The 23,933-nt window shown below is 40.2% G+C and overlaps 1 protein-coding gene and 1 long non-coding RNA gene across 5 annotated transcripts in view; both read right to left on the bottom strand.

The window, feature by feature from the left end:
* supt3h (SPT3 homolog, SAGA and STAGA complex component) overlaps positions 1 to 23,933 on the bottom strand; it is a 469,942-nt gene that overhangs the window by 293,745 nt on the left and 152,264 nt on the right. The gene's annotated exons all lie outside the window — the stretch shown is intronic.
* LOC148150598 (uncharacterized) lies at positions 17,595 to 20,870 on the bottom strand. The gene is made up of 2 exons (XR_015753302.1): positions 20,394 to 20,870; positions 17,595 to 18,231 (listed from the first exon to the last, which is right to left on the bottom strand). It is a non-coding gene; the product is annotated as an uncharacterized LOC148150598 (long non-coding RNA).

Here is a 23,933-nt window from a genome sequence, read left to right on the forward strand (position 1 = left end):
CAGTTATATTATCTGGAGAGGGAAGCTGACACTGTGGTCAGTTCAAGCAATTTAAGTAACAGCTCCATACTAGCAGTCAAAGTCAAACATATAGTGAGCAGGTTTAACATGGCATTCATGCCAAAGGGAAAATAGCTCCAAGTATTCTAGATGACAAGGAAAGCCTGGGACAGTCTTTTTGCACATGACAACATTCTCAGAGCTCAAATCAAACCTAACAATAGCTAGATGGAAGAGAATTGAGAGGGAGATAAAGTGGAGGATCGTAAAATATCAACAGAAGCTTTGAGGTTCATGCCATACTAAATGACTAAGGCATTTTCAATTTAGTTGAAAGACTTTGTTCATGTTTTACATAATTTAGATATTTTATCACATTATCAGCAAGCCATTCTATAACTTTTATTTCAGAAAGTACAGATTTAAATAGAGAGAAATCTTCGCGCCTTCCCAGCTGTCTTCACCATACAGAAAATGCTACAAGTTTAGATAATACATTTACTAGAAAATGCAACAAAAGCAACAACAATCCTAAAACGAAAACAAAACATTGCTGCACAGCTACAAGAGCCTCAATTCCATCTTTTGTGTGTGCAATAGGATTAGGTTGCAAATATGCCTGGCCCTGTATGGATAGGCAGAATTAATCAGAAAACAAAGGAGCAAAGTCAATATTCGTTCATCATTTGCTTGATTTGAGCAAGATGCTTATCTGTTATATTCAGTATCTTAAAGACTCTGAAGGAGGGTCACTGGACTTGGAACATTAACTTTGCTTTCTCTCCACAGATGCTACCAGATCTGCTGAATTTCTCCAGCAATTTCTGTTTTTGTTTCAGATTACCAGCTCTTTGGTTCTTTGGTTTTTGTTGAGCTGCTATTCATGTTGGATTTAGAAGATTTTACACTTTGTCACAGCATTCTCTACTTTCTTCATTGAGAGTTCAGCTCTCAGTGTCTTTGAAATAAATTTGCTTCCCTGGCTTGCATGTCACATCCAGACACTATCTCTGTTATTGGAGTAACATTCTTTGAAGACTCCTGGAAACAGGTGTTTAAAGAAAATTCTTCAAAGTGATTGTGGTCAGATTTGACTGTCATCTTGTCACTTCCAAGTAGGTATTAAGAATATGTTCTTAATAAAAGACAATGTCCAGGCCCAGTTTTTCAATTTGAGCATAACTTCACTGTGTTAACAGCCTGGATGCAAACGTAACAGACTGCCCTTGCTGCGATGGGGTTGCTCCAAGTGCCATATTGTTGGGTGGGCACCTTCATTATTTAAGAACTGACATTGCCATCACTAGTTGCATAATTTTTTTACATGAACACTCAGTCTTCTTGTTCCTTAACTATACTGCGCATTGTTGGCTGAGAGTTGGTGTAATGGCTCACACTTCAAAAAATTAGGCAAGAAATTTGCTAAATAGTTGACAAATGCAACAAATAATCACACTGTTCTTATATCTGTTCATCATGCATCATTGTTGTTAGTAAATGGCCTATATATTTGGCTTCAGGCATATTTCATTGTAATTTTTTTCTTGTTCAGTTTCAGGCTTAACTGGTGAGCTCTGTCATGCAGTTACATTATGTTTTAATTATAGTCAGCAATAATTTTTCCACAAGCTAACAATCATCCATGATAACTTCCACTCCAGAAAAATTACTATTTCATTTTGTACATGCTGATATTCCTCTGGAGCCATGAATATTGCAAATCATATGCATCTCTCAATATCAAGAAAGTAGTTAGAACGCTGCAGCTTTCATCCAGTTTTACTTGCCAGGAACCCCAATCCTGCACAGCCACAAGGAATGAAGATTTAGATATTTTATCACATTATCAGCAAGCCATTCTATAACTTTTATTTCAGAAAGTACAGATTTAAATAGAGAGAAATCTTCGCGCCTTCCCAGCTGTCTTCACCATACAGAAAATGCTACAAGTTTAGATAATACATTTACTAGAAAATGCAACAAAAGCAACAACAATCCTAAAACGAAAACAAAACATTGCTGCACAGCTACAAGAGCCTCAATTCCATCTTTTGTGTGTGCAATAGGATTAGGTTGCAAATATGCCTGGCCCTGTGGCAAACATCCCTTGAGGGTTGGCATTGCATAATTAAACTCTTCAGAACTTTATTTAAATATTTTGTGTCAATGCAAACTCTCAGCTTCATGATTTTTTCCATTGCTAATCCATTCTGTGAAAGTTTGCCCCTTTCTTGATTATAGTGCCATAGAGTCCGACAACATGGAAACAGGCCCTTTGGCCCAAGCTGACACATGCTGACCAAAATGTCCATCTATACTAACCCCATTTCCCTGCACTTGCCCATATCCTTGTAAATCTTTCTTATTCATGTATTTGTCCAAATGTCTTTTAAATATCATTAATGCACCCACCTCAACAACTTCTGCTAGCAGCTCATTCCATATGGGTATCACACTTTGTGTAAAAAAGGGTCCCTCTTATTCTTTCCCCGCTAACCTTAAAACGATGCCCTCCAGTCCTGAATTCCCTGGGAAAAAGAGAGTGCATTTACACTATCCATGCCTATAATGACCTTATACACATCTATAAGATCCACCGTCAGTCTCCTACGCTCTAAAGAAAAAAGTCCTAGCTTGTCCAACCTCTTCCTATAACTCAGACCTTTGAGTCCAGGCAACATTTTTGTAAATTTCTTCTGCACTCTTTCCAATTTAATAACATCCTTCCTGAAGCAAGGTACTAAAACTGAACAAAATACCCCCAAGTATGGCCTCATCAACATCCTGTACATCTGCAACATAACTTACCAACTTCTATACTCGATGCACTGACTGATGAAGGCTAGCGTGCCAAATGCCTTCTTGACTGCCCTGTCTACCTATGACTCCACTTTCAGAGGATCATGCACCTAACTCCAAGGTCCCTCAGCTCAAAGAACAAAGAAAATTACAGCACAGGAATAGGTCCTTCGGCCCTCCAAACCTGCATCAATCCAGATCCTCTATCTAAACCTGTCGCCTATTTTCTAAGGATCTGTATCTGTATCCCCTAGAAGGGCTTATGCCCGAAATGTCGATTCTCCTGTTCCTTGGATGCTGCCTGACCTGCTGCGCTTTTCCAGCAACACATTTTCAGATCTGTATCCCTCTCCACTGCACTCCTAAAGGACCTACCAATCACCATAAAACTCCTGCTTTGAACTGTCATTCCAAAATGCAAGACCTCACACTTATCTATATTAAACTCTATTGGTGATTTCTCAGCCCACTTCCCCAGCAGATCAAGGTCCTGCTGCAATTTCTGATAATCTTCTCTCTATCCACAATACCGCCTATTTTAGTGTCAGCTGCAAACTTATTAATCATGCCTTGTACATGTATATCCTCATCAAAATCATTGATATAGAGAACAAACAGCAATGGGCCCAGCACCAACCTCTGAGGCACTCCACGAGTCACAGGCCTCCAGTCTGACAAGTATCCTTCCACTTTTGCCCTCTGCTTCGTACCATCAAGCCAACTGCGTATCCAATTGGCCAGCTCCCCCTGAATTCCAAGCAATCTAACCTTCCAGAGCAGCCTACCATGTGGAACCTCATCAAAGGCTTCAATGAAATCCATATAGACTAAGTCAATCACCCTGCCCTCCTCATTCTTTCTGGTCACTTCAAAAGAATTCTAACAAATTTGTGAGGCATGATCTCTCATGCACAAAGCCATGCTAACTGCTCCTAATCAAGTCCTGTTTTTCCAACTTATCTCTCAGAATCTTCTCAAGTAACTTACCCACCACAGATGTTAGGCTTACTGGTCTACTTCCTGCTTTTCCAGGTCTTTTATCTTGTCGGATACTAAGGGGAGTTGGAATTTAATTCAAGGTGCTGAATTGGTCTTACAGTTTCAACTACTTCAAGATGATATTCTCTTGGAAGACATCCGAACCCTATAAACATATTGTTGTACTCTCCTTGGATCTACCCAATGATCGATGGTATTGTCTGCTGCGACACATTTAAATCTCTTTTGGCATCACCAGTCCAAGCTTTAGATTGTGGATTAGAGTGGTGCTGGAAAAACATAGCAGTTCAGGCAGCATCCGAGGAGCAGGAAAATCGACGTTTTGGGCAAAAAACCTTCATCAGGAATACAGGCAGAGTGACTGAAGGGTGGAGAGATAAAAAGCTTTAGATTGATCCGGCTGACACAAGTAGTTTCTCTTTGTCACCTATGTTCTGGGACTGCATTGCATTAACTTGACTCAATGAATAATCTATTCTCTTGGCACGAGTTTCATTTATGCCATGTTGAAATCTGTGGAGGGCATGATGGACATAATGCCCTGCTGTCTAGGAGTTTTTGGAACAAGCACTGCAGAAGGGGACCATCAGGTCAGCACAAAACACATATTACCTATTGATTTGATTGAACCAATTTGTTTTATGATGTAGAGTGTTTTTTTGGAATCTTCACCTGATATCTCTTCAATGGCCATCGTACTGCGCTTACTCTGCTTCCTTCATGGCATGAAATTGTATGTGAAATGAGTGAGCTTTTTTCAGTGAAAATGCTGCTTTTCCCTTACTGGGCAAACCACCTTCTCCTTTGTATGATGACTTCCACAGTATTTTCATCCTGCCCTTGTGTCTTGAATAGCTATCGGCAATCTGCAAGATTTGATCTATTCTGCCATGAATACGTTCGAGCTGCTAATTTATGACATCAGTGCTTTGGTGCATGTCAACTGATTGTCCTGACATATGCCTTTCTTCTCTCAACTGACATAAGCTCACAACAGGATCCCATGTGCTTAATACAATCTTATATCATTTATTAAATAATCAGACTGTTCTAAGAATTGTACATGAAACCAATTAAAAGATTATCAGAAGGCTGCAGTGTAATAAATTTAAGTGTGCTAGAACCTTTACATATTACTTCACTGGACCCCATTTCATGTAAGCAAAAGGAATTTGTGTTTCATTTCAACTACTATGCTGAAAGGAAGGGGTCACTAAGGTTGCTTATTTCTGCTGCATTCCCATGGCAACTCCCTGACAAATCAGTGTACACCTGAGAACTATGACTGACAGTTAACTGCTCAGGCTGTATCTTTGGGCTACTGATGGCACTCTCTCCTTGTGCTGTTTAAATTGGTATCCCTTATTCTAAGTTTATTTATTGTGTTCTAGTCCAAGTGAGTTCAAAGACTTTACTTTGAATTATTGTCTCCTTTCAGCAATGTTCAAAATATCTAATATCAATAATAACCAAAGAAGTGATTCATGCGTCAGTGCTATACACCTTTTAGGTGATTGGGAAATCCATCAAAGTAGACAAAACAATTGGAAAAATAAACTGGGCCTTCAATTGTTAGCCTTTAAGACCTGAAATTCTCTCCCTAAACCATTCCACCTCTGTCACCTATTTGTTTCTTTTTAGCCACTGCTTAAAACATACTTCTTTGACCAAGGTTTTGGTTGCCTGTCCGACATCGCCTTATTTAGCGCAGTATTATATTTTGTTCTATAATGCTTTCATGAAAAACCCTGGGACACTTTACATCAAGTGCTATATAAATACAAGTTCTTATCCTCCCATTAGCACAAATTATGTTGCATCATCCCATCAATGAGGTACTTGTCTCTCATTGTTGACGAGAATGTAAACTAGAAACATTGGCTTATACCCAAAGCTTCATCTTTTGGGAGCACAGCTTTCTAATAAATCAAAAAGAAGCATTTAAAATGGAAAGAATGATGAGCTCTTCTTAGTAAAGTTTGACTTAGTGACCGGAACATTTTTAGCTGAATTCTTACAAGCAGTTCAAGTTTATATTTCTTTTGTTTTATTTTCTAAAACATTCAACATATTTCTCTAAACTTTTCAATGTAAATCTATGAGAAGACTAGAATGAACAAAGACGACCATTCAGCCTGTCAAACCTGTATCCATCTGACCTGTTAGAAAAGTATAAGTTGATTATTTAGACAGTTCTGTCTCACTATTGAGACACATGCCCTGGCTGCATTAGTTTTGACAAAATCATGGTTTTACGATGTTAATTTATCATATGCTTTGAGTTAAATTGCAACACTATTTAGCAATATTTGACATATCAAGAAAGACTTTCATAAAATACATTCTATTCGCACACTTAGTCTGTCCCAAAGCACAATGCATTTGTATGGGAGTCTTGAAGGATTGGCTAAAATTTCTAAAATAATTGATGCTTTTAGTCTTAAAATTCTTCTTTATGAAAACCTAAAGACTAACCCCTACATGAGATAGATACTTTACACTGTAAGTCTATGAATAGCTATATCTAACAATTATTTTAAGTATTTCAAACAATGACCAATCACTTGCACAATAACTGCTACAACTAAAACAGAACAAATGTACGTTGAAAATAATTACAGTACATGCAGGAAGCAATTTGAAAGAATCAACCAACTCATTCCTGAAAGGTAGATGTTTGGTTTAAAGCTGCTGGTATTGACCACCCAAGTATATTCACAACCACTGAACACAGATCCCACAACAATGGCAAGAATACTTTATCTGACCACACACATGCAAAACAGCTCAAAAATAAAATACACTATTTAACTGGAAGCGTAAATATAGCATTGTTTTTAAAATATGTTATTTCCTGACCCCCCTGTGCAATTTCAAAAATGCAGAGTCTATGATGTAATTTTTCCTGAATGTCCTGTCATATAAATTTGTGTAAAAGCATATGCAGATAAAGGCATTTATCAATACCGCTGTCACGATATAGCACCACCATTCTGAATCTAATATTTGAAACTTTTTAAATTTTGCAAATTTGTAAACCTTTGAGCAGAAGGGAATCAATACACATGTATAGTCTAAAAATCTGATGAGTGGAGGGTGGTTAATGTTGTACCATTGTTTATTTGATTATAGACATTGTTTATTTGATTATAGTAAAGCCTTTGACAAGGTTCCGCACAGTAGACTATTTAGTAAAGTTAGATCACATGGGATTCATGATGAGCTTGCCATTTGGATACATAATTTGCCTAATGGCAGGAGACAAATAGTAATGGCGAACGGTTGCATTTCAGACTGGAGGCCTTGGACCAGCAGTGTTCCACAGCAATCAGTTCTGGGCCCTCTTTTATCAATCATTTATATAAATGATTTAGATGAAAAATATAGAAGGCATTGTTAGTACGTTTGCAGATTTCACCAATATTAGTGGCATAATAGACAGCTAAGATGGTTTTCTAAGATTACAAAAGGATCTTGATCAAATGAGTCAATGGGCTGAAAAATGGCAGGTGGAGTTCAATCTGGAGTAAATGCGAAGTATTACATTTTGGTACAACAAACAAAGGTAGGGCTTATTCAATTAATGGGTAGTGTTGTAGAACAGAGGAACATGGGGGTGCAGGAATATAATTCTTTAAAGTTTGCATAGCATATAGACAGGATGGTTAAAAAGACATTTGGCACGCTTGCCTTCATTGTTCAATCCTTTGAGTATAAGAGTTGGGAAGTAACATTGAGGTTATACAGCACATTGGTAAGGCCTCTTCCGGAATACTGTGACCATTTCTGGTCACCCCAGTTATAGGAAGGATATTATCAAGCTGGAGAGGGTTCAGCAGAGATTTACCAGGATATTGCTGAGTATAGAAGGTTTGAATTACAAAGAAAGGCTGGCTAGGCTGGGCCCTTTTTCACTGGCGTATAACAGGTTGAGGGGTGACCCGATAGAAGTTTATAAAATAATGTTATAGATAGAGTTGATGATAGTTGCTTTTTTACTCTAAGATGGGGAATTTCAAAACTGGGGGGCACATTTTTAAGGTGAGAGGAGAGACATTTAAAAAAGACATGAGGCAATTTTCTTTACACAGAGGGTGGTTCGCATGTGAAATGAACTTCCTGAGTGGTTGCGGGTACAATTATAACATCTAAAAGACATTTAGATGGATACATAAATAGGAGAGATTAGATTAGATTACTTACAGTGTGGAAATAGGCCCTTCGGCCCAACAAGTCTACACTGACCCTCCGAAGAACAACCCACCCAGACCCATTCCCCTACATTTACCCCTTCATCTGACACTACGGGCAATTTAGCATGGCCAATTCACTAACCTGCACATCTTTGGACTGTGGGAGGAAAACGGAGCACCCGGAGGAAACCCATGCAGACACAGGGAGAATGTGCAAACTCCACACAGACAGTTGCCCGAGGCGGGAATTGAACCCAGGTCTCTGGCGTTGTGAGGCAGCAGTGCTAACTTGGAGGGATACAGGCCAGGAGCAGGCAGGTGGGACTAGTTTAGTTTGAGTTATGTTCCACATGGACTGGTTGGTCTGTTTCCATGTTCTATGACTCTATGATTATGTAAATGCTGGGTTTGGCCTGCTAGGACATCCCGAAGTTTATAGCCAGTGGAGATCTCTTCATTAGCATAGCTCTAGCAACACTTGTGCCAACACAGATGCACTTAAATGCTCACCTGAGCCAAAACACCAAAGTCCCAGACTAAACAATTCCATTACAGATGGAGATCAATTTATCAAGGAGGCTCCAAGCCCAGTGTGAAAGTTTTTTTATGGTGACATTGTGTTTCTAAATTAGCACAAACATACCCCACTATTAATCAACAAGCTAACAAGCAATATGTCAATATCCATCATTCAACATATCCCTCCCAATCCATTATGCCAAAGCAGAACACATCCATCATGATAAGTTTTGAATTACATTGATACCAGAATCATTATTATACATTTACATTTTCTCTCCCTCTCACTTCACCATGATTGCAAAACTAACGAAATGTTATAGCATCTTGCACACATAAGAAATCTAGCAGAATGCCAAGTCCACCTCAGTTTGAAACACTGATGCTAAGTACAGTTAGTTAAGGCAATCATAAAATAAATTTGACGAGCAGATCTCTTGGAACCTCAAAGACTGCTTCAACAAAGGTAAACATCATTAGCTCTTTTTAAATGTGAATTGCAAACTAGGTGTGAAACTCTTGAGTGGATATAAACAAAAAATGTAGACAAGTGCACAGATGTAAGCTCAAACATAGTTAGAAATTTAACTCCTATCATTCATTCTATTCTAAAACAGACAAAATATGCTTTACCTGAATTTCTGCTGTCAAAAAGATTATGGATTGTTTGTGTGTGCAGTAGGATGACAACACAAGTAAGGGAACAGTTAATGAACAATTAAAAACAAGATCAGCTGTATTAATGGATGAGAACAACTCAAATCTGATACTGGAATAAAAATACACTTCTAACTTGAAAATGTAGGGTTTACAGGAAAACACAAAAATGTAAGTAATCTCTTTCAGAAACCATTCTATAGTTTTGTATCTTCACAGGTGCTCTACATAAGGAATAGAAATAATAAGTAAAGAATACATTTTTTTTAAACATTTTGCAAGATTAGGATCAATTACTCCGAAATTATCAACTGTGGGCAAAGCTTCCTCTTCCATGTCCCAACTTTGTGCTTTCATTGCAACCACAGAAAATGACCACCCATTTCACCAGTGTAGCAATGTCCCTTCTTTCACTCAAATTATAGACCCATGTCCATTTAGAACTAGACTGTCACTACCCAAATGTACCCAACTTAGAACTACAATTCTGAGATAAAAATTAAAACCCATCCTCGAGATAAAACTAGGGTGATTTAACCTACTCATCAACACTAGACTTAAGAACATTGTCTGTTCATTTTAAATGGAAAGACAGCCAAGCCCACATGAAAAATTACCAAGTCATTTTGTCATAAATGAAATATTGCATCACTATTGATAACTTACAAAACCATGGTAAATATATAAAACATATACACATTCCTGACAAACATTCTGGCTTTATGTGAAAGGTTACGGATGAACTAGTTCAGGTGACATGGCAACACAGGAACAAGAGTAGGCCACTTCGCCCCTTGAGCACACACTGCCAGTTTAAATCATGGTTGATCATCCACCTCAACAACAATCCACTGAACATCTCAACTTCTCACCATTTAAGAGATATCTGCAACTTCATTGCTTCTGTTAAAGTGGATAATCTTATATTTTACAACATTGTATTACATCACCTTGCCCTTAGCCTGTTGAATGCCCCTTAAGGCTTCTTTGCATTCCCTTTGTAACTCTCATCCCACAAGGTTTTAAATCATCTACAAAATCAGAAATATTAAAACTGGCTCCCACAAATCATTGATATACACTGTGTACAGTAGGGGGTTCCAAGCACACATCCTGGTAGTACCCCAATGCTTTACAGCAGGCCAACTTGAGAATGACCAATGTATTCTGACTCTCTGTTTTCTGTCTGTTAACCAATACTCAATCTGAATGAATATAATACTTCCAATTCCATGCACTTTGATTTATTTATGAATCACCTGAGAGGATATTTATCTAAAGTTTTCTTAAAATCCAAATACATAACATCTACTGGTTTCCTGTTACTGAACCAGATTTGTTAAAAATGACTTCCTCTCCATAAACCTATGCTGACTCCAATTAGTTTCAGGAAGCTAGAAGTAGATGGGTTAACTCTAGGAGAGGGAGGCAGGTAGTGCAGGAGTTTCCTGTCATTATCCCCATCTCAAACAAATATTCTGTTTTGGAAAATGTAGCGTGTGATGGACTATGGGGGGAATATATCACTCGGGAGAATGATGATCATATTTCTGTGACTGGCTCTACTGTAATGAGAGGTACGTCAGCTTCCAAGCGATCGATTGTGATAGGGGACTCTATAGTCCGAGGCACAGGCAGACATTTCTGCGGCTGACAGCGTGACATCAGAAAGGCATGTGGCCTCCCTGCTATCAGGGTCAAGGATGTCTCAGACGGTGCAGGGTATTCCCAAAGGGCAAAGTGACCAGCACAAGATCATTGTCCACTTTGGGACCAATGATAAGGAAGAGAAGAACAAGTAGGTCCTCAGGTTAGTAAAATCTGGATTACTCCCAGGACCATGTGTTTCCCATGAGACTGGGAATGGGAGGATAGGACAGATGAATGCGTGGCTGAGGAGCTGGCGCACGAGAGAAGGATACACATTTTTAGATCATTGGAATATCTTCTGGGGTAGACGTGATCTGTATAAGGAGGATGGGTTGCACCTGAATTGGAAGGGGTCTAATATATTAGTGGGGAGATTTGCTAGAGCTACACAGGAAGATTTAAACAGGAAGTGGGGTGTACCAAAGAGAGATAGTGAGAAAAGGAGATCAGTACGAGGCTGGTACAATTGAGGGAGAAGGAGGTGTCAGCGAGTTGACTTCTGGCCTCAGCGATGTCGAGGTCAGTGTGCCATATTGCACCTCCCTTGTCAGCTGGTTTGATAGTGAGGTTGAGGTTGGAGCGGAGGGAGTGGAGGGCTGCGCAGGGCAGGAAGTTGAGTGGGTGAGAAAGGTGGAGAGATTGGGCAGTTAATGTCGCAATGGCAGTTGAAAATGAAGAGGGAGGGTAAGAGGCCAGGATGGGGTGTTCAAGAAGATGGAGTTTCTTGTAGGTGGGAGAAGGGGTCTTCAGTGGGTGGGTGGGAGTTACGATCGAAAAAGTAGGCACGGAGGCGGAGGTAACAGAAAAAGAGTTCAACATCACGCCGCATATGGAAATTGTTGACATGGCGGCATAGTGGAATGAAGGAGAGTCCTTTGTTGAGGACTGACTGTCCTCAGTGAGGGAGAGGTCTGGGAGGAATGGTAAATACACAGGAGGGCTTGGGGCTGGAGCGAAGTGTTGAGCTGGAGTTGGGAGTGGGGGTGGAGACTGTCTCTGGAGTGGGAGCGTGCATGGGAGCGATCGGTGCTGATTTTGGAAGTTAGGTAAGCGGTGGCATCTGTGTAGGCAGCATGATCGAAGGCAAACCATCTTAAAGACCATCCCCAATCTCATCACCTCAGGTGATCTCCCACCCACAACCTCCAACCTCAGAACTACCCAATCCCCATATTGCCCAGTTCTCTCTCTTACCTAAAATTTACAAACCTGACTCCCCTGGTCAACCGATTGTCTCTGCCTACTCAACTCATCTCCGCTTATCTCAACTGTGTCCTGTCCCCCTTGGTCTAGGAACTCCCCGAATTCACTCAAGACACTACCTGCGCATTCTACCTCCTCCATGACTTCAGATTCCGCAGCCCCCAACACCTCATCTTCACTGTGGGCATTGAATCCTTCTACACCTATATTCCTCATAAGGCCTAAAAGCCCTCCATTTCTTCCTGCCCTGCCGACCCAACCAGTCCCCTTTCACTGACTCTCATTCAATTGGCAGAACTGGTATTCACCCTAAAGAACTACTTCTTTAAATCTTCCCACTTCCTGCAAACCAGAGGGATGGCTATGAATACCCACACGGCTCCCAGCTATGCCTGCCTCTTCGTAAGATACATGGAACAGTTCCTCTTCCGCAGCTACACTAGCACCATCCCCCATCTTTACCTCCACTACATCAATGACTGTATTGGCGCAGCCTCATGCTCCCACGAGGAGCTTGAACAGTTTATCCACTTCACCAACAACTTCCACCCTGACCTCAAATTCAACTGGACCATCTCCGACAACTCCTCCACCTCCCCCTGCTCCCCACCCCTTCCTGGACCTCTCTGTCTCTGGTGACCAACTCAACACTGACATCTATTTCAAATCCACCAACTCCCACAGCTACCCTGACTACACCTCCTCCTACCCTACTCCCTCCAGTAAAAACAGGATCCATTACTCCCAATTCCTCCGCCTCTCTGCTCTCAGGATGAGCGATTCTATTCCAGGAATATCCTCCTACTTCAAGAATCATAAATTCCCCTCCCCGTGATCAACAATGCGCTTAGTCTCATCTCCTCCACTTCCCGCACCTTTGCCTCACACCTCACTCTCCCAACCACAACAAAGATAGAATCTCCCTGCTCCTCACATTCTATCCCACTAATCTCCAAATCCAGTGCATCATTCTCTGCCATTTTTGGCACTTTCAGTCAGACACCACCACCAAAAATATACTTCCCTCCCCACTCCCATTTGGGTTCTGAAGGGACTATTCCCTCCGCGACTCCCTTGTTAGGTCCAAACACTTCACCAACCCAGTCTCCACACCTGACACCTCCCTCTGTCGCTGTAAGAGCTGCACCCACACCACCACCCCCAATCTCCTTCCAAGGCCCCAAAGGTCATTCCAAATCTGGCAGACACTTTTATGCATATCCTCAAATCTCACTGACTGCATCCGTTGCTCTCGCTGTGGTCTCCTCTACATCTGAGAGGTGATGCGCAAACTCACAAAACAGTTCAGGGAACATCTCTGGTCCATACGCACCAATCAACCTCACCTTCCTGTGGTCATCCATTTCAACTCCCTCTCCCACTCCCCTAATGACATATCCATCCTGGGCCTCCTCCATTGCCTACACTCGGCCACCTGCTCACGGAAGAAGACCACCTCGTCTGTTATCGTAAGCCTACAATCACATGGCATGAACATTAACATCACCGGTTTCCACATCTCCACACACACCCACTCATCCCAGATCCAACCTTCTGACTTGGCACCACCTCTTGACCTGACCTACTTGTCCATCTTCCTTCCCACTATCCAGTCGACACTTCCACCGATCTATCACAATCACCTCCTACCTGTACCCATGTATCGCCGTTCCACCTACCCTCCCCTTGCCCCTTCTCCTTCTCCTTTCAATTTCTCAGTCCTTCCCTCCCCCCGATGAAGGGTCATGCCAGAAACATCGACTCTCTTGCTCCTCCAATGCTGCTGGACCTGCTGCTTTTTCCAGCTCCACATTTAATCAACTCCACTGGTACAGTTGAGAAAAGAAGTTAAACAATCAAGGTAGGCAGGAGCATGGCAGAAAATGAGGTAGGACTGATCAATTAAAATGCATTTATTTCAATGCAAGAGGGGTGACAGATAAGGCAGATGAACTCAGGGCATGGTTGGGAACATGGAACTCTGATATCATAGCTATTAATGTTCCAGTGCATAGATACCATATATAGGAAGGAGAGAAGTGTGCGTGTGTGTGCGCGCACGCGGCATGCGCTTGGTGGTGGTGGTGGGGTGGTGGGGGGGAGAGGGAGAGAGTGCGTTTTTGTTTAGGGATAACATTACGGCTGTACTGAGGGAGGATATTGCAGGGAGTATGTCCAGTGAAGTATCCCCAGGACCTGATCAGGTGTACCCTAGAATTCTGTGAGAAGCAAGGGAAATGATTGCTGGGTCTCTTGCTAAGCTATGTGTACCATCAATAGCTATAGATGAGGTGCTGGAAGATTGGAGACTGGCTAACGTGGTGCCATCATTTAAGAAAGATGGTAAGGACAAGTCAGGGAATTATAGACCAGTGAGCCTGAAAATAGTGTGTGTAAGTTGTTGGAGGGGATTCTGAGGGACAGGTTTCACATGTATTTCGAAAGGCAAAGACTAATTAGGGATAGTCAACATGGCTTTGTGCGTGAGAAATCATGACTCATTAACTCGACTAAGTTTTTTTTGAGGAAGTGATGAAGAGGTTTGATGAAGGCAGAACGGTGGACATGGTCAATATGGATTTCAGTAAGGCATTTGACAAGGTTCTGCACAGTGGACTGGCTAATAAAGGTTAGATCACATGGAATACAGGGAGAACTAGCCATTTGGATACAGAATTGGCTCAAAGGTAGGAGACAGAAGGTGGTGGTGGATGGTTGCTTTTTGGACTGGAGGCCTGTGACCAGCAATGCGCCACAATGATTGGGTCCACTGCTTTTTGTCCACTATATCAATGATATGGATGTGAATATAAGAGGTGTGGTTAGTAAGTTTGCAAATGACACCAAAGGTGCTGGTGTAGTGGACAGCAAAGAAGGGCTCATGCCCGAAACGTCGATTCTCCTGCTCATTGGATGCTGCCTGACCTGCTGCACTTTTCCAACAACACATTTTCAGCTCTGATCTCCAGCATCTGCAGTCATCACTTTCTCCAGCAAAGAAGGTATCTCAGAGTAAAACAGAGTTGAAACTTTATTGCTGGAACAGCACAGCAGGTCAGGCAGCATCCAGGGAACAGGAGATTCGACGTTTCGGGCACAGGCCCTTCTTCAGGAATTCCTGAAGAAGGGCCTGTGCCCGAAACGTCGAATCTCCTGTTCCCTGGATGCTGCCTGACCTGCTGTGCTGTTCCAGCAATAAAGTTTCAACTTTGATCTCCAGCATCTGCAGACCTCACTTTCTCCTCAGAGTAAAACAGAGCCTTGATCAGATGGGCCAATGGGCTGAGGAGTGGCAGATGGAATTTAGTTTCGGTAAATATGAGATGCCACATTTTTGAAAGGCAAATCAGGGCAGGTCATATACATTTAATGATTAGGTCCTGAGAGTGTTGCTGAACAAAGAGACTTTGGAGTGCAGGTTCATAGTTCATCAAAAGTGGAGTCACAGGTAAACAGGATAGGGAAGGCAGCTTATAGTAGGCTTGCCTTTATTGGTCAGTGCACCGAGTATAGGAGTTGGGAGGTCATGTTACAGCTGTACAGGACATTGGTTTCGCCACTTTTGAAATAGTACATGCAATTCTTGAAACGGGTCAAAATATTTACAAGGATGTTGCCAGGTTTAAAGGGTTTGAGTTATAGGGAGAGGCTTAAGAGGCTGGGGCTATTTTCCCTGGAGCATCAAAAGCTATGGGGTGACATTATAGAAGTTCGTAAAATCATGAGGGGGGGGATGGATAGGGTAAATAGACAACATCTTTTCCCCAGTGTAGGTGTATCCAAAACTAGAAAGCATAGGTTTAAGGAGAGAGGGGAAGATTTAAAAAGGAATTGAAGGGGCAATCTTTTTATGCAGAGGGTGGTATATCAATGGAATGAGGTGGAGGTGAAGTACAATTAGAATATTTAAGAGGCATCTGGATTGTATATGAATAGGAAGGGATATGGGCCAAATATTGGCAAATGGGACTTGGTTAATTTAGGATGTCTGGTCAGCAGGAATAGTACCAGAAGACTGGAGGATAGCAAATGTTGTTCACTTGTTCAAGCATGGGATTGAGGGTGATTTAGCGGTTTGGATCAGAAATTGGCTAGATGAAAGACGACAGAGGGTGGTGGTTGGTGGGAAATGCTCATTCTGGAGATCAGTTACTAGTGTACCGCAAAGATCTGAATTTGGTCACTGCTGTTTGTCATTTTTATACATGACCTGGATGAGGGTGTAGAAGGATGGGTTAGTAAATTTGCATATGACACTATGGTCAGTACAGTGTGGATAGTGCCAAAGAATGTTGCAGGTTAGAGAGAGACATAAATAAGCTGCAAAGCTGGGCTGAGAGGTGGCAAACAGAGTTTAATGCAGAAAAGTGTGAGGTGATTCACTTTGGAAGGAGTAACAGGAATGCAGTGTACTGGACGAATGGTAAGATTCTCAATAGTGTAGACAGCGGAGAGATCTCGGTGTCCACGTACATAGATCCCTCAAAATTGCCACCCAAATTGATAGGCCTGTTAAGAAGGCATACGGTGCATTAGCTTTTATTAGTGGAGGGATTGAGTTTTGGAAGCATGAGGTCATGCTGCAGCTATACAAAACTCTGGTGCAGCCGCATTTGGAGTATTGCATCCAGTTCTGGTCACCGCATTATAGGAATGATGTGGAAGCTTTGGAAAGGGTTCAGAAGAGATTTACTAGGGTATTGCCTGGTATGGAGGGAAGGTGTTATAAGGAAAGGCTGAGGGACTTGAGGCTGTTTTCATTAGAGAGAAGAAGGTTGAGAGATGACTTAGTTGAGACATAGAAGATAATTAGAGGGTTAGATTGGGTGGACAGTGAGAGGATGGTGATGGATAGCACGAGGGGGAATAGCTTCAAATTGAGGGGTGATAGATATAGGACAGATATCAGAGGAAGTTTATTTACTCAGAGTATTAGGGGCATAGAATGCACTGCCTGCAACAATTAGATGTGCCAACCTTATAGGCATTTAAATGGTCACTGGATAGGCATATGGACGAGAATGGAATAGTGTAGGTTAGATGGGCTTCAGATTGGTTTCACAGGGTGGCGCAACATCGTGGGCCAAAGAGCCTGTAGTGCTTTAATGTTCTATGTTCTAATTGGACTGAAGGGTCTGTTTCTGTGCTGTACATCTCGATGGCTCTATATAGTACATAAAACAGTACAGCACAATATAGGCCCTTCGGCCCTAGATGTTGTGCCGGCCTTTTATCCTACTCTAAGATCAGACTAACCTAGATACACTTCATCATACTATCTTACATGTGCCTGTCCAAGAGTCACTTAAATGTTCCTAATGTATCTGACTCTACTACCACTACTGGCAATGCATTCCACACACCCACCACTCTTGGAGTAAAAAAAGGTACTTCTGACATCTCCCTGAAACCTTCTTCCAATTACTTTAAAATTATGCCCCCTCACGATAGACATTTCCGCCATGGGAAAAAGTCTCTGGCTACCCATTCTATCTATACCTCTCAACATAGTCATTTGGAGATGCCAGTGTTGGACTGGGGTTTATAAAGTTAAAAATCACACAACACCAGGTTATAGTCCAATAGCTTTATTTGGAAGCACTAGCTTTTGGAGCGCTGCTCCTTCATCAGGTGGCTGTGGAGTATAAGATCATAAGACAAAGAATTTATAGCAGAAGTTGACAATGTGATCTCCTTCATCAGGTGGATGTGGAGTATAAGATCATAAGACAAAGAATTTATAGCAAAAGTTGACAATGTGATGCAACTGAAATTATATATCGAAAAAGTGTTAAGTCTCTCATCTTTTACAATGAACATGTTGGTTTCAGTTCTTTCATACGTAAATCGCAGAACTTTTTTGAAGTTACATTCTCAAGTGAACTTTAACAATTGGTGTCATGTCAGCCCAGATAATGCATCGAAGGTATGAGGGGCCCTGTGTGAGACTATCTGTGCTACAATGTTCAGACTGATTCTAATCTAAAAAAAAGGATTTACAGAGTCTTACATGGATTCATGCAGTTTTTGAGCAAAAGAAAATGTAATTCCGCAAGTACAACGGTGAAAGCCATCGGATCTCATGGATTTCTGAACTTTCAGTCTCATTAATTTCTCCAAAATGACTTTTTCACTAATATTCATTTCTTTCAGTTCCACATTCTCAGTAAACTTTGAATTGTAGTTATTTCAGGGAGACTTCTGCCTTCCTCTGTGAAGATAGACAAAAAGCACTTAATTAGCTTCACTATCATTTCTCTATCACCTATTATAAATTCTCCTGTCTCTGCCTGTAGTGGATTCACTTGTCATTGGTAATTTTTTCTTTTTTACATACCCATAAAAGCTTTTATAATCCATTTTTATGTTTCTAGAAATTTAATATTAATATAAAATATTCCTTTTCTTTATCAATTGTTTGGCTGAATTCTACAGTTGTCCCAATCCTTAGACTTGCAACATGTTGACAACTTTATAAGTCTCCTGCTTCAATCTAAACCTTTAACATCTTGTGTTAACTATGGCTCTCTTGCTTTTCCTTTTGAGAATTCCTGTCTTAAAATAACACACACTATATGTTAATTAAAACAGAACACTGCCTATCTACTGTGAAATCTGTTAACATAAATCTACAAAACCCAACTTTATCCTCATAGCTTGCCCTAGTTGAGATTTAAAACCTTAGTTTTAGAATGAACCACACGTTTTCAAACATAATGAAACATTACTACACTATAGTCATTATTCCTTAATGGTTCTTTTTGATCAATATTATTAGTTAGCCCTTTCTCTTTATATAATTCTACATTTAAAATAGATTGTGCCACTGTTGGTTCCTCAATGCATTGCCCCAGAAAATCTCAAACACATTCCAAGAATTCTTCCTCCATAGCATGAAATTTATGTTCAATAGACTCAAGCTACCCTTGATTATTCTACTCCTCCTGTTATATGCACCTTTAGTTTCCTAATTTATACCATGCCCTATATTTCCATTACTGTTTAGTGACCTATAAACCATGCCCATCAATTTGCCCTTTGCTGATGTTAAGCTCCACCCAAACAAATTTTACATCATATTCTTTCAATAGAAGATCCTCTCCAACTAATACACAGATATTATCAACATTACCCAAATCTCCGTTTCACTTTTGCCTATCCTTCCAAAATGTTGAATATCCTTTAACATTAAATTCCTAGTCACCCTGCAGCCATGTCTTCATAATTGTAATTAAGTAATACCCTTTTATTTCTACCAGAACCATCAATTCACCTATCTGTGAATTACAATTGGTTTGAAGTTTAAAAACATCTTTGATAAACTTCTTCTTGGAAGGCTCCAGTTAAACAAAGAACAATAAAAACCAATGTAAATGATTACATATATTTTATATTACATATAAAAAAAAGAGTATTTGCAGAATGGGATATTTGCATGGAAAGCTTTGGATTAATGAAGTCCCGAAGAGGCAAAAATACACACAATGATTTCACTACTAGAGTAGTAACAGAAGGCAAATGCACGATGATACATATGTGAATAAATGTGTTACATGTGATCAAAAGGACATTAAACTAAAAGCCCAGATCAGGGTTGACAAATATACTGCTATTGTTTAAAGTCTGGTTCATTAAAAAATGCAAATGCAGAATCATAATGCATAATACCTCACATCCATCGCCAAATTTTTCGACCACTTCCTTATCTCCACACATTAAAGCACTCACACCCTATTACATTCATGCTAGATCCTTTTTTCTATTTTTGATATTTTGCTGGTGTTGTTTGTTTAACCTTAAAAACCACTGTCTGTCTGGGTTTACTATTAGGAAATGCTCAAACTACAAAATAGAAAAATCCTCTGATTATTACAAGGCATGCACATACTGATTCCATTACATAAAATTACACATCTAAGAAAAAACTAAATAGGAAAATAATTAAATGTTTAAGTGTAGCATGACACAAAGAGCAAATGTTCAAATGCATTTCACACTTCTAGACATGAAAGAAAACTGTATGATTTAGCACGTGTACAAGTCCATTAAAAAAACCACCCACCTCCCCAACAATTATTTTATAAAAACAAATTTTGAATAGTTCCTGTATTCTGCATTATATGCGGATTCTTTTAACTTATGGTCAAAATACTTGAAATAATTGCATAGGCAACCTACCAAACATTGATATTAACTATATATTAAATTAAAATCTAATAACTAAATTAAAGTGGATATATGATACAAATAATGCATACAAAAATTTTAACTTCAACAATGTGAACTAAGATCTTAAGAAACATGGCAGAGACCAGTTCTGCTATTCAATACCATCATGGATGATCATCAGTTCAATTCCACTTTTCCACTCACTTGCAATATCGCTTGATTCCTTCAGATACCAAAATTCTGTCTATCTCAACCTTAATTCGATGATGAAGCATGTTCCACTCTCTGCGTGAGAGCATTCCAAAAATTAACAACCCTTTGAGTAACAAATTTATTTTCAGCAGTCATAATTCTAACAATGAAGTGTTAAAACAATCAATAATTCCCAACAAGTTCATACCATAGCAAAACAGAGGATTAAAACGATCAAAGATACATAATGAAATATAGATCACTGATTGTTCTCCAAAAAATATAGATTAAAACATTCTTCTCATAAACTATGCCAGGATTTCTATAATACAGCATCAAACTTGTATAGTGTTGTGTCACCACCTGTTAGCTATTGGGGCAGGGTTCAAGTCCCACCTGTTCCAGACGTATGCAATACCATCTCTAAACAGGGTGATTAGAAAATATCTGAAACTGAATATCTTCACAACTCACAAAGAGTTATAAATCATCACTGCAAAAAACCAAAAGCAGACACTAATAATAATAATAATAATAATAACAATGACAACAACATATATTTAGGAAGCTGACTTAACATCAAGAAATATGAGATGATGTTTCATAGGGCTGTAATCAGAGAAAAATGGTTGCCAACCCAAAGGACCTATGAGAAACAGGTAGACAAACGTTTGGTCAAAGAGAGATTTAGAAGACTATCTTTTAGGAGACGATGAGGTTAAGAGGCAGCAAGATTGAAGATTTAGAGATTTAGAAGCTAAATCCCTGGAGTCACAGCTACATATGGTGAAGTGTTGGAAGGAGGGAACACACATGAGGTGAGACCTGAAGGAATTGGCAACGGAAGGATATAGATCTAGGGTTGAGTGAAATTAAGGACCGGGAGCATGAGAGATCTTGATACAATTATGAGAATTTTAAATTGGTTCCTGGGCTTTGGATTAGAACTGAAAGCCAACATGGATTAATAAGAAACAGGAGTGATGGGTGAGCAAGACTTGGGGTGGGATCAGACATGCATAGTTAAGTTTTGAATATATTAGGGAGAGTGAAAGATGGGAGATTGTCAAGGAGAGCAACAGAGTTAAGTCTGAAAGTGAAGATGATTTCGATGAGAGTTGTAGTGCCAAAAATGACACATGGTTACAGGCTACAGGGTAATGATATTGCAGTAGTTTAAATAAACAGCCTTTGCGGTAAAAATGTAACCTAGAAACAGAAGTCTATTGCTTAACCCCTCAAGCATGTTCTGTCTGCCCATCGATTGTGGTTGATCTGTAGCCTAACTCCATTCGCATGAATAAAAGTGGAAATTCAGATTGGTGTTGAATACAATGCCATGGTTGCCAATCATCTGATTGATTTTCAGTACAGCAGCTTGGAAGGAGATAATATCAGTTGCAAAAGCTTGTGATATGGCTGTAAACATCACTTTTGGCTTTTCCAATGTTTAATTGGTGAAAATTGTGGTGCATGCACAGTTAGATGTCAAACAAACTGACTTATAACACAAGTGCAAGTGGAAACCATTGTAAGTTGCATGTGCAGGACACCGCACACACAGAAGTGTACAGGCCGAAAGAGCATACCTTATAGGTTAAAATGGATCATGAGAGGCATATTAAAACCTCCCTCTAAAGAAGAACTTACTTCTACCCACAAAGTAAGGCTAACCAAGTGCTGACTAAAGATACAAACAATTTTGACATAGTGGTTACAAATATTTAAGTCCGCTGACTACAGAATAACCAATCTACGATTAGCAATTTTAAAAAAAATTCACTAAACAACCAAAAGAATTAGCAGAAATTTCTTCACAGAGGAATGTTGGAATACCATAGTCATTATGATACAGGAGTCCATCAAGTCCACGAATGAATGAGATTAAGGCATTGGGAAACTGGATAAATTCCTTAAAAAAGTGACATACTATTGAAGCTTTTCATCTTGCATTCACAAGGACAGATGCAAGAGTATCAAATTTCAAAGGAGAAATAATAATTTATAATAACGAATAGAAGGTAATCATTGGTCGAGTACACTTGTTGATCAATCACTACCTGTTTTTCATGCCATATAGTTTATTCTCTTTTGACATTTGGTATTCTTATGTCACTCCTGAAACAATGATAGCATGTCTCTTTTGTCAGTAATATGTAAGTTCTATCACACCAAGCAACTCATTGGTTAATAACAAAGGAAGATAAAAGTCTGGGGGAAATGCTCAACAATTCATTTTGGATTGGTCTAGCTAACATCTAACAATACAGGTGGTCAACTATATCACAGCGCTGTAGGAGTTTATTATCCTGTTTTGAGAGTGGGTTTAAAGAGTCTTGATGGGGTCACGAAGTGGACTGTGCTTCAGAAATACTACATCTGGTCCAATTCAATGGGAGAAGCTGAAAGAAAACTGCACTCCCTCCATCTGATTCATACAGCAGAAAAGGCCCTTCAGACCATTCGGTCTGCACTGTCATACCCACCTTTAAAAAACTGCACTAATCCCAATTTCCTGCATTTGCCCATATCCTTGAACGTAATGAAGTTTGAACCACTCATCCAAATATGCTTTTAAAGATCATAAGGTTTCTGGCCTTGATTACCTTCCCAGGCAGAGCATTCCAGATTCTAATCTCCCATGAGAAAAGGTTTCTCCCAAATCCCCTCTGAATCTCCTGCCCCTTACCTTAAAATTATGCCCTCCCATGACTGATCCCTCAACCAAGGGGATCAACTACTCTATTCACCCTGCCCATACTCCTCAATCGCGTCCCCTCTCAATCTTCCCTGCTCTAAAGAAAACAATCCAAGCCTATCCAGTCTCTCTGTGTAGTTCAATTTCTCCATCCCAGGCAACATCCTGGAGAACCTCCTGCGTCCTTCCAGTGCTATTACATTTTTCCTGTTGTGAGGTGACCAGTACTGCACACATTCCTCCAGGTGCAGCCTGACCAACGCTCTGTACAACTCCAACATTACCACCATACTCCATACCACAACTGATGAAAGCAAGTGTCCCATATGCCTTCTTAACTGTCCTATTCGCATGTTCTTCCAACTTCAGGGATTGGTGAATAATTACCCAAAGATCCCTCTATTCCTCTAAGCTACCCAGTGTCTTGCCATTCAGGAGATATTCCCTCATCTTGGTTCTTCTTCCAAAGTGCAATTATCACAACATAATACCATCTGCCACTGCCACTGGTCTGCCCATCTGACCAACCCCTTATATCTTCCTGTAACCTACAATTGTCATCTTCACTATTAACCACTCTACCAATCTTGGTGTTGTCTGCAAATTTGCTTAACATTGCCTCCATATTTTCATATACATCGTTTATATATATATGACAAACAAGAAAGATCCTAGTAGACCACTGGACACTGGTCTCCAGTCACTCAAACAGCCTTCTACAATTACTCTTTGTGTCCTTTTACTAAGCCAGTTTCTGATCCATCTCACCAAGTTTCCCTCAATTCCATGTGCTTTAACCTTCTCAATCAATCTCCCATGTGGGACCTTGTCAAAAGCTTTGCTAAAATCCATAT

The sequence above is a fragment of the Chiloscyllium plagiosum genome, unplaced genomic scaffold, assembly GCF_037043375.1.
Source record: "Chiloscyllium plagiosum isolate Xiang-an unplaced genomic scaffold, Cpla_swu_hap1 HiC_scaffold_3, whole genome shotgun sequence".
In the NCBI taxonomy this organism is placed as follows: Eukaryota; Metazoa; Chordata; class Chondrichthyes; order Orectolobiformes; family Hemiscylliidae; genus Chiloscyllium; species Chiloscyllium plagiosum.